This window comes from Palaemon carinicauda, chromosome 37, assembly GCF_036898095.1.
Source record: "Palaemon carinicauda isolate YSFRI2023 chromosome 37, ASM3689809v2, whole genome shotgun sequence".
NCBI lineage: Eukaryota > Metazoa > Arthropoda > Malacostraca > Decapoda > Palaemonidae > Palaemon > Palaemon carinicauda.
The window spans coordinates 36,699,704-36,709,703 of NC_090761.1; the positions used below are offsets into that span (position 1 = coordinate 36,699,704).

General features: G+C 33.7%; 1 long non-coding RNA gene across 1 annotated transcript in view; it reads right to left on the bottom strand.

Moving 5' to 3' along the window:
* The window catches only part of LOC137629070 (uncharacterized), a 119,021-nt gene that overhangs the window by 40,839 nt on the left and 68,182 nt on the right, over window positions 1-10,000 (bottom strand). The gene's annotated exons all lie outside the window — the stretch shown is intronic.

The window sequence follows — 10,000 nt, forward strand, 5'->3', positions numbered from 1 at the left end:
AAGATGCAATTAAACCCTTATAAATCTAATAATTGCTGTGACCTTTCATGCATAATTTGTAATCAGCAATTTACTAAGTTATTTCATTTATAATTCTTTAATGTTATTCTCGTGTGTTACAGTACTTTTATTGTATACGCCTTATTAATGTAATTTGTTTGTTAATAAAAATTTTACCTTTTTCACACTATTTTTTTATTTATCAGCTTTAATATTTTTCTGTGAATTTTTCTTCCAATACTGAAAGAACTGGGTGGCATTCCATTTTTCTCATTCCAAGTTTTCCCTTCTCATACTGAAAATTTCTTTTTGTAACAGAGCAACTCATCACCTTATTTTTTTTTTTTCATTGTGATTTCCGATTAGAAATTGGCTTTTTAACCATTATTCACATTTTCTAAACTGCCTATACCATAGATCAACCCAACTGCCACCCCTTGACGGTAGCCATCTATTCTTAATTTTCCCCCTTGAAATGCTGAAATTATTCAACCCAACTGACAACCCTCGATGTCAGCCACCTATTCTTAATTTCCCCCCTTGAAATGCTAAGATTATGACAGACATAAACAGTCAGTAACCCCTTCGTAACCTTCGTGTTACGTCACCATAGCCGTGTTGTAACAACGTCACAGGGAGCATCCACTGATATCTTAAGAATTGCCCACTCATTGTCTTACGTTGCAATATGTGCAATTGGTCTTAGATTTATGGTGTTCGTGATAATGGTCAGGGGAGTTCGTAGCCAAACTTGACTTTGACATTAAACTCTCGCTGGCTTTCTCTCTCCTATAGTGTACCATAAGCATGGGTTTTAAACATGAAGAGTAATAATAATTTCATTTGTGATTAGGTAGTAATAGCAGTATTTGAAGGTACTATTTTTAAAATATAACTTTCATTGGCAGTGTTCCGGGAAAAAAAACATGCAAAATTTTATTTTGAAAATATAAAAAGTTTTAGCAACTTTTACCCAGACTCGACCAGGAGATTTTTATTTGAATTCTTGCTTGAATATTCGCGTATGGTTTTTTTTTTTTTCCTGAAAAAAAAAATCCCAAAGCTAAAAGTAAAAACTATACAGTACCTCCAATTTCGTATGACGCAAAATTGATATATTAGCCCTAACTACTAAATCCATTGTTTGCCCTAAAGCATTGGTTTTTTTTTTTCTTCTTCTTTTTTTCTTTTTTAAACTTTAGTGTTGCCCTCACGTTGTACTTGTATAGTGAACGTTAGAGGTTTATTTCTCAGGTAAACCATAACGATTCTTTTATTCACATTATTAATTAAATGTTTCGAAAAAGATCAAAATGTTTTATATTCAGAAGATTTCTCCCACTGTCCCTTGGCGGTTAGAGGAAAAAAACAATGTCGTTTTAAAAATATCATCAAAGACTTCAATTACAGGAATGAACAATTCCCAACTCCGCGGTTCAATTGTGGTCAGGTAATGACGTACATTTTCTTGCATGGCTTTTTCTTGTATCATATCATCATCATGCGGTTTTAAAATAGGACAATATCAAATGACATTTTCTGTCAACTTTAATGTCTAGTATATGAGAATGGTACAGACCAAAGCATTTTCCTAACTCGATAACTGCTAAACAGCATATCCCATGCTCACACTTGTTTCTATTATTACATTTTTCGCTCGAGGGCTGTTTCCTTATCTAAAGTACCTACATATGAATCACTGTACCCTGTTTTCAGCTAAACCTAACCAACGAGTGCATCGTGTTACTGACAGCATCTAACTTCCAAAAGTGTTAGGAGTAACTAAAATATTCAACAAATTGTTAGCTCTACTTTCGATTTAATTCAAATGAATACCCCGGAGAAAAATTCTTAACTCGATTGGAATTCAATATTTACTAATAGTAGCCTACCATCAATAGCTCGCTTAAGTACAGGCATAGGTCATAGATGTACAGCACAAGGTGTGGTTTTTTTTTTCTTTTTTTTTCTTTTTTTTTTTAAGGCAGGTCGCCTAGTTCCGAGGTTTTCTTCAGGCTTCTTTTTTCAACAAATTTTTTGCTTGAGGTACTTGTAAAGCAAAGGTAAAATTCTCTTGAAAATTACACACTTCATTGAGGGAAATATCTAAGCATGTATCAATACCACAAATTTCCTTACCAACTTTGGCCAAAACTAAATTTCAGTTTTAGATCCGAACAGGTTAGGCAATATAACTGGTGTCTTGAATTAGGCTTGATTAATCTTCAAGCTCAATCCTTTAACGGAAACTATAGACAAATTCGCAGTTTCATTTGTGAATTGCAAATAGCCTTTTAAAGTTTTCCCAGGTTATTTTTAGTTAATGTAGAGTAGGCTAAAATGTTAAGCTAAATATATTCAATAGACTCGTTCCAGGTCAACACAATTGATGTTTTAGTTCGTGCTATGAACCTCATCAGACTACCTTCATTTCAGACACCATCCAGATGTAACTTAGGAACATAGGAGAAAATTTCCAAAAATTTCCCAATACTCTAACTAAAACAATGGATTGCTTGTAATGTAAAAATGAATCATCCAACTAATTTATATTTGGTACATTACTCCTTGGTTAAAATGTTGAGTTTCCTAGTTGAAACCTTCATGAAAATGTAAAAAGAAATGTGTTTTGCTATATCAACGTCATTTTTATTACCTGATTGGCATGAAACTAGTGCTAAAATGTGCATAATTCAATTGCCTATCTTATGATATACAACGCAGTTATGTCCTTGGGAACTTGGAGCTGTACAGCCATATCAGATGGTCGGTTAACGCAAAAAAAAAAAAAAAAAAATGCCAACACTCATTTACAAGTGGAGTTAGTATCATCTATTCGTTGTATAAGTCAAGGTCTATAGAATGACTAATGAGTGAAGGCGAAATATTTACTTCGTATCGAAGACTATCTCCTCAAAAGGATATAACAAAAGACTCACAAAACATCCAGCAAAGATAGTTAATTGATTCTGTAGAGAAATAATAAAGCCTGTTTATGTTATCTGAATTGAGTATTTTTTTTTCTTTAAACATCTCCATTAAGTCATGTGAAGATAACTTTGGCTAGACTACATCAGTATATTCTGATTATTTAGCGTAATACATCCATATTAAATCTTATTAAGAAAATCTTCATTTGGTACAGCTGATATCTACATAACATTAACTTCTAATTTGCAGATTTTAGTTACCAGGGAACTATCTAAATTAAAACTAAGAACTTTCTTGAACACCCCCCCCCCCCACAAAAAAAAAAAAAAAACATATTTCAGTTAAATTTTAGTCTGCACCAGTAAAATTATTTTTTGGTGATACTTTCTAAATTGAACTCTTGACCATTCTAATATCAATAGTTTAGTCATTCTTTATAATAAATGCTTGAATCAAACAATTTTTTCTGATAAAATTTTTCTCTCTCTTATTAATAGAAACTAAGGTTTATCAGTATTAAAGAAATAAAGAAATGTATGCCACATCAATCTTGTGCTTTTTGGAACACCTGGTCCATTCCATAACTTCATCCTGGTTTCTTTAGTTAGATTTTTTTTTTAATGAGTGTTTCTTTACTAGAAATTCTAAAGTATATGATAAAATCCAAAATTCAAAAAGCTTAAGTGATCTCTCCGGAAAGTGCTCCAGTACAAAGTGCTCCAGTACAGAAAGGCAAAATAAAAATCAATCTTTTCCAATCTATGTAAGAAATATTATCACAGAACCAACTAAAATTAGTATTGATGAAATAAGAAGAAAAATTTAGAAAAGAATATAAAAAACAATATACAAATTTACCTTTTAGGAGGTGATAAACATGAGGTACTAGTAGCAACATATTTAATCAAGATAAAAGCGATACACTCTCCATTTTAAGATATGAATTGATTAAAGACTAAAAATTCCTTTTTGGTTCACATGGTTCAAATGAAACGTTTTATATTGTTCCATCACCTAAACAATCATCATACGTTATGAAGCTAGAATGTAACATTGTTCCAGTAAAGTTTTTTTTTTTTTTTCGAATAGTGAAGTATGACACCGGGAAGCCAGAAAATAACTGCTGGATTGTTCGTGATATAAAGTAAAAAGACAACTTCTTTTCGTTGCCGCTTAAGAGTTTGTCGCACTCGCTTCTTCTTCTTTCTTGTTACCACCTTTAACCTGTACAGTTTAAAGGTAAATCGTGAATGACAGATGCAAGAGACAGTGACAATGCCCTAGAGACACTATATATACCTATGATCAACGTTCCACCCACGCTCTCTCCACTCAATCTAGAAACAAGCAAGGCCAGGCAATGACTGCTGATGACTCAGCAGGTAGACCTATAGGCTACCCCACAAACACGCAATCCTTAATTCACAAGGATGGTGAGGTTGAAGACAAGACAAGAAACTATCGTATTTGAGCTTGTCTCTAACCCCAGTCCAGCAGACTGCTAGCCAAGACGTTTCAACAGGCTACCAGATTTGGGTTGTTTGCCTATTGGGTTTTTGGTAGGGAAAATAATGAAAAAAGTATTCATTCCAGCATCATTAGCAAAATCAAGAGAGAGAGAGAGAGAGAGAGAGAGAGAGAGAGAGAGAGAGAGAGAGAGAGAGAGAGAGAGAGAGAGAGAGAGAGAATTCAATCAAAGTAAATTATACCAATCTGAGTAGAGACATTTTATTTGTAACGTCAAACACATTCTCATGTGTTATTTTCATATTAAGAATTTCACAATTGGCTTTTTATTTATGATTCATACGTGCGGCCTAACTGCATTTGATGCAATTATTGATTACCTTTCACCCAAACGAACAGAAAAATTAAATGTATGTCAGCAAAGATATTTAAATATCTCCTATGTGCATACACTCCGTAAGGATGATAAATTCGAAAAAAATATGGCTGAAATATATTTTGAGTTGTCAATATAGATGTTCAATTGACCTCGTAAATCTTGCTTATCAACAATATTCTTTTTAGTGATGTGTTTTCTTAGGAAGGCGTTCATGATGTGAAGGCATCCAGCGCTTCCTCCCTGTTCTTGGGGCGTTGCCCCTGTGTTCGGTGAGTGATGTTGCCATCGGTTTTGTGAGTTTGCTCACAAACTTACAAAAATGTATACATTATACTGAGAGGGAGTTTTTTCTTAAAGTGAGAACAATGACCTCACGTTCCCAAGGGCAAGGGGATAATCTAACCCAAGTTTAATCAAATGGCAATATGTGAATATTTGTATGTATGTAATTAGAACAAATATTTTCAAACTGTCACTGTTAATAGCTTATTTCCAATACTTTTTCTTTTTTTTTCTTTTTTTGCAGATGATTGTATCAATTACAATAATTTTCTGTTATTCGTCGAAGAAGGAAGCGTAAAATTTCTATGCATTTTTAATGATTTATACACAATAAATTTTACCAATCTTTCACATGAGGAAAACTGAATAAATTTTTTACCTTATAACAAAAACTTTCATTTGGAACAATCTATTAAGCAATGTATGCAAAGGCGAAAGAGTGATTCGAAGGAAAAATTAGACTACCAATATTAAATCTAAATTCTTCACATAAACGAAAGATAGCTCGTTTTGATAAAATTCATTTTTTAAAAATGTATCCCTCAACTTAACCATAAATTATTCATTTATCAAGGCATATACCGTTTCCTTATTCCTTTCGATCATAAATGCTATAACTGTTGAAGATAAAAATTATTACTCGCACACTGAAAATTAGGATTAAATGCCATTAAATCCTTTATAAAATCAATAACAAATACAATAAATACAACCAACTGAGTTTACAGAAATATATGTTATATAATTACTAGTTGTGTTTATAAACTCAGGCATGGTTTAAGTAATCATGCATAAAGTATAATACAATCAGGTGTGATTGTACCAAATTAAGATTTTTCACCAAAAACTGTCGATCACAGCACACTTAATACTTTAACTGATAAATCATGGATGAACCCTGAGCAGTAAAATTTCCACTGCTTTGCCCACTTCATTTATGCATGAGGCTCGCTACGTCTTTCATCTTTCGTACTTCTTGGATGTTAAGGCCCTTGTTAGATATCTCTCTCATATTATATCCCTTTTTAGACATTTTTATCCTTCCTCTTAGACAGAAGCTGTATGAGGCTTGTATAAGAAAGATATGGTAAGTTAATGAAAACCTAAAGGGACCCAGTTGATAGATCAAGGGTCGACACCTAGTGCTTCGATTCACTTCAATGATCTAATTTTCTATTCTTTATCACTGTTATCGTTTTTTTTTTTAAATCAGGTTCGAGTGATTTTAATTTTTCTTCAATCTATAAAGCGTTTTAATAACTTTTTCGCTGGTCTAAAAGAAGTTTTTTCTAGATTTTTTTTATACATAAGACATAGAACCCATGATAGTTCTGTTCCGGTTTAATCTACAACAACAACATTACAACACTTCTGAATGACACGACCATCTCTTTAACCTAACATCGTTTATTATTAACAGAAGACTGACCACGTAAAAATGCCGTGATCCATTCTTCAACTAAACTAGTCTTTTTATAACTTAAATGATCTCAATATCTCTCACACCTCGAATTTATAAGCTGCATATGCAACGCAAAATTGCATATATGTATTCGCAATATAATTGGATGTTTCATGAGTACAGGTTTTAATGACTTAAAGGTCGCTCATGAATGACAGTGGCAAGGGACGTCGACAATGCCCAAGCAAGACAATACCCTAGAGACTGACCATAGATACTTATGATCAGCGCCCAAGCTCCCTCTCCATACAAGCTAGGACAGGGAGGGCCCGGCAATGGCTCCTGATGACTCACCAGGTAGACCTATAGACTCCCCCAAACCCTCCATCCTCAGCTCACAAGGATGGTGATGTTGCAGACACTTCAAGAACCTATCGAGCTTAGGCGTGACTCGAACCTCAGCCAGGTAGTTTCCATTGGGTATTAATCCTACTTCCTCTTTGATCATGCATCATTCAAATTTTCCTTATATTTATTGCATGTGCATGAACAATAGATGGTATTGACAACAAAATTACTTATGCTGACTAATATCATTGAATGCAATCTGAATAATCAAAAGCGAATTCATTACCAGAATTCTTTTTTCGAATTTCACATTTTTAGCAGTGTCTAGTATGTGATAAATTCTGAGAGGAAACTTCCAGATTTTTTAAATATTCATCTGTGACATTTTAGAGAGAGAGAGAGAGAGAGAGAGAGAGAGAGAGAGAGAGAGAGAGAGAGAGAGAGAGAGAGAGAGAGAGAACCCGCACATATTGTTGTTCCCGATCCGTGTGGATTTGAGTTTTTCTGAGATATCAAATATTATTAATCATTACTATCAATTATTATTATTATTATTATTATTATTATTATTATTATTATTATTATTATTGTTGTTGTTGTTTTTGTTGTTGTTTTTGTTGTTGTTGTTGATGTTGTTGTTATAAGCTAAGCTACAACCCTAGTTGGAAAAGCAAGATGCTGTATTGGGTGTGAATTTTGTAAAAGAACACCCTGTTAACCAATAGTATGGCATCCCGCTCAATGCCGAGAGGTTCCTGGGGTTAAGGTACTTAATTACTGTGATTGGAAATGTAAAAATGGAATTGATGCTTCTGGTTGTAAATAGAAGTAGGGATGTTGCATGTGAATGGAAGTTAGAATGGTGGAAGTGTGGTCACTGAACGTGACTGGAAATGGAAAGATGAAAGTAGGGCTACTGGGTGTGATTTGAATTAAAATTTGGAAGTTTTGCTACTGAAAATGAATGAAATTAAGAAAGCGGAAGTATGACTGCTAAATGATATTATAAGTACCACAACAAAATCTACATGTGGCTACTGAATGCATTTGGAAATACAGTGTGAGGCTACTGGGATTAGAGGAAAGTAATATAGTAGATATATGGCTAGCGAATATGAATGGAAGTAAAAAGGTATAAGTGTGACTAATGATTTTAAATAGAAATCAAAATGTCGAAGTATCAATACTAAATACTAATGTAAGTAAAAAGGTGTAAGTGAAGCTATTGAATGTAATTGGAAATGAAGAGGTGATAAATGTATTGTTAATGAATGTAAATAAAAGAAAAAACATGGAAGATTTCTACTGAACTTGAATGAAAGTTAAAGAAAAGCGAAAAGGATGAAATCCTGGATACTGAATGTGAGTTGAAGTAAATAAGTAGTGTGGGTCGGCTAAATGTGAATGGAAGTAAATAGATAGAAATGTGGTTACAGACTAAGAATGGAAGTGAAAACGTTAGAGTGGAATTGCCAAAATGTGAGTGGAAGTACAATGATAAAAGTAGAGCTGATGATTGTGGGTAAAATGTGAATGGGAGTAAAGGATGGAAGTGTGGCTATGTGAATGGAGGTATGATTTTTTAAGTGTTGCAGCTGAATGCAAATAGAAGTAAAAATTGTTCAAGTGAGACTGATAAATGTGAATGGGAATATACGCAAAAAGTTGAAGAGTGGCTTTCAGGTGAGAATTGAAGTAATTGGTGAAAGCGCGACTATTAAATGCAAAGAGAATCTCATAAGATGAATATATTGCAAAACTGTAAGTGGACTATTGTTGAAAGTTCCGCAGAATCAGATTTCTATAAGCCACTGGCACGAGAAGTACCATGTGAGGGCACAATATTACGTCATCTAACATCAACAGATGTAGAAATATAGCACGCATGTAACAAAAATATCGTAAAGGATATAAGCTGAATTACAGTTTTGATATGCTGTAGTTTGGTAAGGGAATAAGAAACTTATCTAAATGCTTGGTTTATATTGTAGCAGAACTGCTAGGAAAAGTAGGTCCTTACATCTGGGAACTAAAAATATTTAAATATGATGAGAATACTCACCATTATTGAAAATCTCTAATTCTTCGTAATTGACAGGAGACTGACTCGTTAAATGAAAATTATCCTTAATGCGTTTGTGAAGGATGTATGTAGAATTGATGACAGACTGTTCTCCCAGACCATATGCTCTTTGGTGGAATGGTTACTTTCTCTAAAGAAAGCTTATCTAATGAAATATTGATATAAGCAAGATTTTATCAATATTTACATGGCGTTTGATCATAAGTATTTATGGTACATAAATATTCTCGAATAATTTTCTACATACATGCCCTTCTGTGACTGATTATTGAAATCGCCACGATGGATATTATGCTTACTTTAGGCCACTAGAAACTTTACTTCGCAAGTAGTTTTTTTAAATTTAGGGAGAGGGTGTTACATGACCCCGTTTCTATTTCGTGCATATAATCATCTCCCCGGGCGTGTACTCGGGCGTTTTTTCCATTCCTTGCGTAACATTGGTTAAAAGTAACGCTAGAATGAAGGCGACTTTAACACCTCGTATTGTTGAAAAGGTTCCACCTTCATTTACCGCAATTCTGTTCAGACCTCGTGACCCGTGTAACTAAGAACATTTGTTATACAAATATTGTCTGTTTCTAGGGATAATAAATAATTTATTTTTCCTAATGCCCTATTCAATACTAGAGCTGCATATCTTTATAGCCACCGTGGTCCTCAGCATACCAAGAAGATTTCGGTGGCTTTAGTAATAGTAGGACTCAGTGCAGGTAGTCAAACTGTACTTTCAAACATCAGTCTTTTCTCCATGCTATTATTGTTTATTCGGCCAAGTAATTTGGATACCTCGTCTTTCAATTCTAAGGAAATCGCTTGAAATCTACATTTCTGGTCATATACTGCTGAATTATTAAAAATTTCATAAAGAAAATGAGATACAGTATTCGAAACGCAAGGTTATTGATACAGACTACTATAGAAGAACTGGCGAATCCCAAGTCCATAGTTACATGGAAATGGTAGAAAAAAAAAAAAACATTGAAGCTAAATCAACCTCACAAATCTACTCTTCTTTGGAAAGTTTCAAAAGCTTAGCTCTTGCGGAATCGCGATGCTCCCGATACCTAAACTAGAAACCGAGCCATATGAAATCTCCGTTTCGCAT